The following is a 5,621-nucleotide window of genomic DNA, read 5'->3' as shown; positions in this document are numbered from 1 at the left end:
ATAGTTGAAATCAAATTGACTGCTTCATAAAGATGGATTTAATGGAGAGTCCAGGTATGTCTTCTTTGCATTCCTCTGTCTCTTTTATTCAATACTGAAAAACAAAAGATTGAATTTTTTATTGTTTAATGAAAACCCTAAATTAAAATTCTTGATATTTTCTTCGACTTTTTGAAATTGTTTGTGAACATGTATTTTATTTTGCATCGGTAGACATCCCATAAAATGCAACCAGAAACATGTTTTCATGAACCTGTTTCATTCAAGCTAATTGTAAATTTTTTAGAAAAGGGTTGTTACTTTCACTGTTCTTATTCCTAATCATTATATTTTCTAGTTTTTTCACAGTTCTTGAAAAATTGGTTGCTCAATCAAAATTTTCTAATCTGAATCAACTTGTATGTTCACAATCTCTTTGTGGGTATTCCATATTGTTCTTTCTTACTGCTGATTTTGAGCTGAATTACCTTGCTATCTTTTTTTTTTCTGGTCTTGGGTAAGTTTCGGTTCAGAGCTAATTGGTTAGTAGCTTTTGTTTTCTTTAAATTATATTTCTATGTTATTAGTTTTATCTGCTTAGTACTTGGATTATCTTCTTTCATTCGACTTGAAGTTGGTGATATATGAAAATACTTGGGTTGAATGTTGGTTTGGTGTTTAACTTATCTTTTTCATTTATTTACCAGAATATTTTTGCTTAATTAGTTGAATTGCAATCCGTGACATTGATGGTCTTGTAAGTGGAATCACTTTTTCTGCCGATTCTGTGAAGAAAAAGATCATTCTAAAACCAAAAGACCGAAATACTCCTCATGTAAGATGTTTGCCTTTTGTTTGTCTCATTTCCCCTCACTCATCCATTGTTAACTATATTCAAGTTTTATTCTACTTCATTGTTATGTGTTTTATATGCGCTAGTGCTGCTAGTTTTTGAATTGTCCCTAATTTTAAAATTATTGAATGTAAATTATGATTCTTGTTTTAAATTTCCTAGGTCTCAGAGGGTGAATCGGAACAGCAAGGTGCATCATCTCCTTGCTTCCGTTTTGAAACATAGAAACTTTTTATTGTACAAGGCAACGGTTTCAAATTTCTTCTTGCTTATATGTAGCCTTGGAGTGTTCCTGAAGTGTTGCGACCCCTTTACGAGCCCTCAACTTGGCTTGCTCAGAAGACAACAATGGCGGTAAGACTATTCCTTCCATCTATACTTTGAATGAAGAGCTAGGAGTTAAACCAAGACACTAAATGTCTAATGGTATAACCTTGGCGTTAGTGCAGGCTTTGCATCATTTGAGGCAGATTTCTTAGGAAATATCTCAGCTGAATATTACTAGTTGGGGGAGAAGACCTGCAGCTCTGCGTGCACTTAGTCACAAATTGAGCAAGTATGTTCATTCTTCTCTTCAATAATTCACCATCTATGTCAGTGTAGGTAGATTCTTGATCGATGGCAGTAACATATTCTGTTCTCCAGGGGATTTAATAAGGTTGTTAATGGGTTTACTAATGAAGGATGGTCGATGCTGGAAAGTGACGGCGTTGATGATGTTACCCTCTTTGTAAACTCGTCTCCTGAAAAGATGATGGACATAAATTTTTCTTATAGTAATGGATTTTCTTCAATGGGAAATGCGGTTCTATGTGGCAAAGCATCCATGTTATTGCAGGTCAGTTTCTAGATGTGTTACAAGCATATGAATTACATCAGAAGATTTACAAATACTAAACAATGAAAAACTATTTTTTCTTCCCAATGTTGTGATGATGGCCTCAATATTAAATTTGTGGTATAATGAACCATCTTATAGCTTTCTCAGCTTTTACTCATGTGTCAAACAAAATTTTATTTCTATAAACCGATGCTTTCATTCTTTTTGTAGAATGTGCCGCCAGTAATACTTCTCAGATTCTTGCAGGAACATCGATCAGAGTGGGCAGACAATGGTATTGATGCTTACTCTGCTGCTACTGTCAAAGCTGGACCGTGTAGCTTGCCAGTGCCTCGAGGGGGAAGTTTTGGGGGTTAAGTCATTCTTCCATTGACTCACACAATTGATAAAATGTATGCTAGGTCGTGTCTCTAATGATATTGCTGCTTTGGAATGTGATTTTGATACAAAAAGTGTTTCAAATGACAAGTTCATAAAAAAGGCACTGCGTGGTTCAGGTTCTGGAAGTGAGAAGCATGAAAAACATACAAGAAATAAGGATAGACCTGATCATGGAGTATGGTCCCCTCTTCATTATTTTGATGTTCCAAAATAAGGTAACAATTCAGTTGATTAAAGGTACAAGTTACACAAATCTGCTTTAACTGTAATGTAATCAATGCTTTCCAACTTTTAGGGGTACAAAAGTTATAATATGTAAGCAATGAAATATTTGAAGCTTTAGCTACGAAGTATGCATATATGGCCATTTTTTGGGCCAATCAATGTTGTATATGTCACTTCTGTTATTTGGTGTACTCTTGCACTATGATTAATGAAATCTAGTGCTGCAATCGTTTGCAGGGATAACGTAACAGGAAATGAGTTATATCATTAGACTTTTTGTACAAGAGGCTATGAATATGATGTATGTCAAGACTCAAGATACCGTAGTTTCTGATGATTCGTGTTGGTTTTATTGGTGAATATTACATTACATTTTAACATGCTAATACCACACTCGAGTCTAAATGTTGTGTGCATTTATAGAATCATATTATTTTAACATGATATTTGGTTTCTATTCCAAGATGTAGCTTTGGCCATTGTTACCATGAGACCTACTCTACTAGGTCCTATAATGGAGAAACTGTCACTATGCCTCGAGAAGTACGGAAGCGGACGACAATTCTAGATTCAGGCAATGGATGACCGAGCTCTTTCACCGGATGTGCAAGAGAAACTAGTAAAAGAGAACCCACCAAAAGGAGTTTACAAGATTAAGGGGAGTGATCATTGCCCATTCTTCTCAAAGCTTCAGTTACTTCACAAAATTTTAAAAGAAATTGTTCAGATTCCTTAGCTTAATTTCAATAAATAAGAGAAAAGAAAAGGACCATATTCTTTAACTTTTATTTATATTTGTCTCATAGAACACAACTATTTGTTCATTGTGCGGCTCTTAAATTGTCATATGACATTTTTGTATGTACAACTACCTTTTTGTAATTATATCTTTTCTTGCAGTAAAGAGAAAAGTTGTTATACACTAGCATACTAATATACTTTTTATCAAATGATTATTATTTTAATAATAATGCCCTTGCAACTATCTTGTAAATGCCAAATACACACACAGATTCAGGTTCTATGTTTCAACAATTAAAACTCCACATGGTTGCGAGGGCAAGCAAACAAATGCTTACCTGCAATCCAACAACTAAAACAACAGGATTCAAAGTAATTGTCCAATAGTTGAATATATAACATGTCCAATAGCCATTTCTCAAGTAATTGTTCAATAGTTTAACATTTCAAAAAAAAAATTGTTTCAAACCCTCAATTAAGACAAAATGTATTGTTAGCATGATTCAACAACCCTTCCAAAAGGATATATTCTTTGTTCACAAAATAGATTTCCTTTTGAAAGGTATTTTGGCCCTAAAATTTGCTGTCAAGTTTGAGCTTTGTTGGGTTAAAGATGGTTGGCTTGATGTGTTATCCATTGAAATGGCTTGGTTCAAAATTTGTAGGCTCGATGATCTTTTTCTTCACAGAATCGGTAGAAAAAGTGATTCCACTTACAAGACCATCAATGCCACGGACTGCAATTCAACTAATTAAGCAAAAATATGCTGGTAAATAAATGAAAAAGATAAGTTAAACACCAAAACAGCATTCAACCCAAGTATTTTCATATATCACCAACTTCAAGTCGAATGAAAGAAGATAATCCAAGTACTAAGCTCAAAATCAGCTCAAAATAAAAAAAAAGATTGTGAACATACAAGTCGATTCAGATTAGAAAAATTTGATTGAGCAACCAATTTTTCAAGAACTATGAAAAAACTAGAAAATATAATGATTAGGAACAAGAACAGTGAAAGTAACAACCCTTTTCTAAAAAATTTACAATTAGCTTGAATGAAACAGGTTCATGAAAACATGTTTCTGGTTGCATTTTATGGGATGTCTACCGACGCAAAATAAAATACATGTTCACAAATAATTTCAAAAAGTCGAAGAAAATATCAAGAATTTTAATTTAGGGTTTTCATTAAACAATAAAAAATTCAATCTTTTGTTTTTCAGTATTGAATAAAAGAGACAGAGGAATGCAAAGAAGACATACTTAGACTCTCCATTGAATCCATCTTTATGAAGCAGTCAATTTGATTTCAACTATTTTGATCTTAATAATAGTTTTTCCAGTCAAATGAAAAAATAACCTAAAAAAAGAAAAGATGAAGAAAAATTAAAAAGAGGAGATGAACAGTTTTTTCAGTTAAGGTTTAGGTTTAAAAATTTTAATTAATTAAATTTATTTAATTTAAAATCTATTTTCATCCCATTTAGAAATCCAAATTGGCACTTAAAATTTAGTTGGACTGCCACATAGGATTACTGTTAGAGTGATAACGGAACTTAACGGTAGAATGATCACTTCGTAACAAAATAATAACAAAAGTGACTAAAACGTAACATTTCAAATATAAGTGACTAAAATGTAACCTGAGGCAAATAAAAGTGACTATTTTTGTAGATTACCCTTTATTTATTTAAGAATACACTCATTAAGTATGCGTATTTATAATTAGAAAAACTGATATTTTTTTAATTTTAAAATTACAATTATTGAAAAAGTTCTACTTAAATATTATTTTTGACTCCAACAAAATTAATCTCTCACTATAATATAAACTAAAAACCCCTATTTATACAAATATATATATATCACATGTCTATGATTAACGAAACAAAAAAAAAAAAGAAATAAGGTGGGCAATTCACTTGTCTGGGTAGTATGAGTGAGGTTGCCACTTCACATGCTCAAAATTAACTTTTTAGCTTTTTATTATTATTTCATTTTCTTTATCTTATTGGATGTTACTATTATTAAGGGTTATATATATATATATTTGGTAGATATGACATTATTCGATATCATGTAATTATATGCCGTAAATATTATAAAAATAATTAAAAATATGACATAAAATACTATGATAGTAATTATAGTGAGAATTTTTAAGATGAGTATTAAAATGATTTTAATCATTAGATCAAAATAAACAATTTTAAGCTTGAGATTTTGTATTTATCTTACCATATTAAAAAAAAATCAACAATACTCAATCTTTCTCTTTTTTTTTTCTTTTCTCCGTGTAATTGAAGTTTAAGGGTGAGATATTTTTGGATAATGTTTACTTCTAGATTTTTTTATAGAAAAAATTGGAATGAAAAGTAAGAAATTAGGATTATTAAGATTAAACAATTTGAGTATTAGGTATTTAAAAAAATTGATCAACCATTTATTTTAAATCTGAAAGTAAAGATTATCCATATTTTCGCCCTCATACTTTAATTACACAATAAAAGAAAAAACAAAAGAGAAAAAATGGATATTGTTTTGGTTTTATTTTTATAAGAAAACATAAATATAAAATCTAACGTTTAGAATCATTTATT

The 5,621-nt window shown here is 30.9% G+C and overlaps 1 long non-coding RNA gene across 4 annotated transcripts; it reads left to right on the top strand.

The window, feature by feature from the left end:
• Positions 1 to 254: 254 nt before the first annotated feature.
• Positions 255 to 3,221, top strand: LOC107890432 (uncharacterized). 4 transcript variants are annotated; one of them, XR_001681952.2, is made up of 7 exons: positions 255 to 814; positions 995 to 1,186; positions 1,282 to 1,388; positions 1,478 to 1,670; positions 1,920 to 2,065; positions 2,171 to 2,269; positions 2,744 to 3,200. It is a non-coding gene; the product is annotated as an uncharacterized lncRNA (long non-coding RNA). The 4 variants fall into 4 exon arrangements; XR_005918643.1 differs by having other exon boundaries at positions 2,517 to 3,200; XR_001681950.2 differs by having other exon boundaries at positions 2,171 to 3,221.
• The last annotated feature ends 2,400 nt before the right edge of the window (positions 3,222 to 5,621 follow it).

This window comes from Gossypium hirsutum, chromosome D09 (assembly GCF_007990345.1).
Source record: "Gossypium hirsutum isolate 1008001.06 chromosome D09, Gossypium_hirsutum_v2.1, whole genome shotgun sequence".
NCBI lineage: Eukaryota > Viridiplantae > Streptophyta > Magnoliopsida > Malvales > Malvaceae > Gossypium > Gossypium hirsutum.
This window is presented reverse-complemented; position numbering and strand designations above follow the sequence as displayed.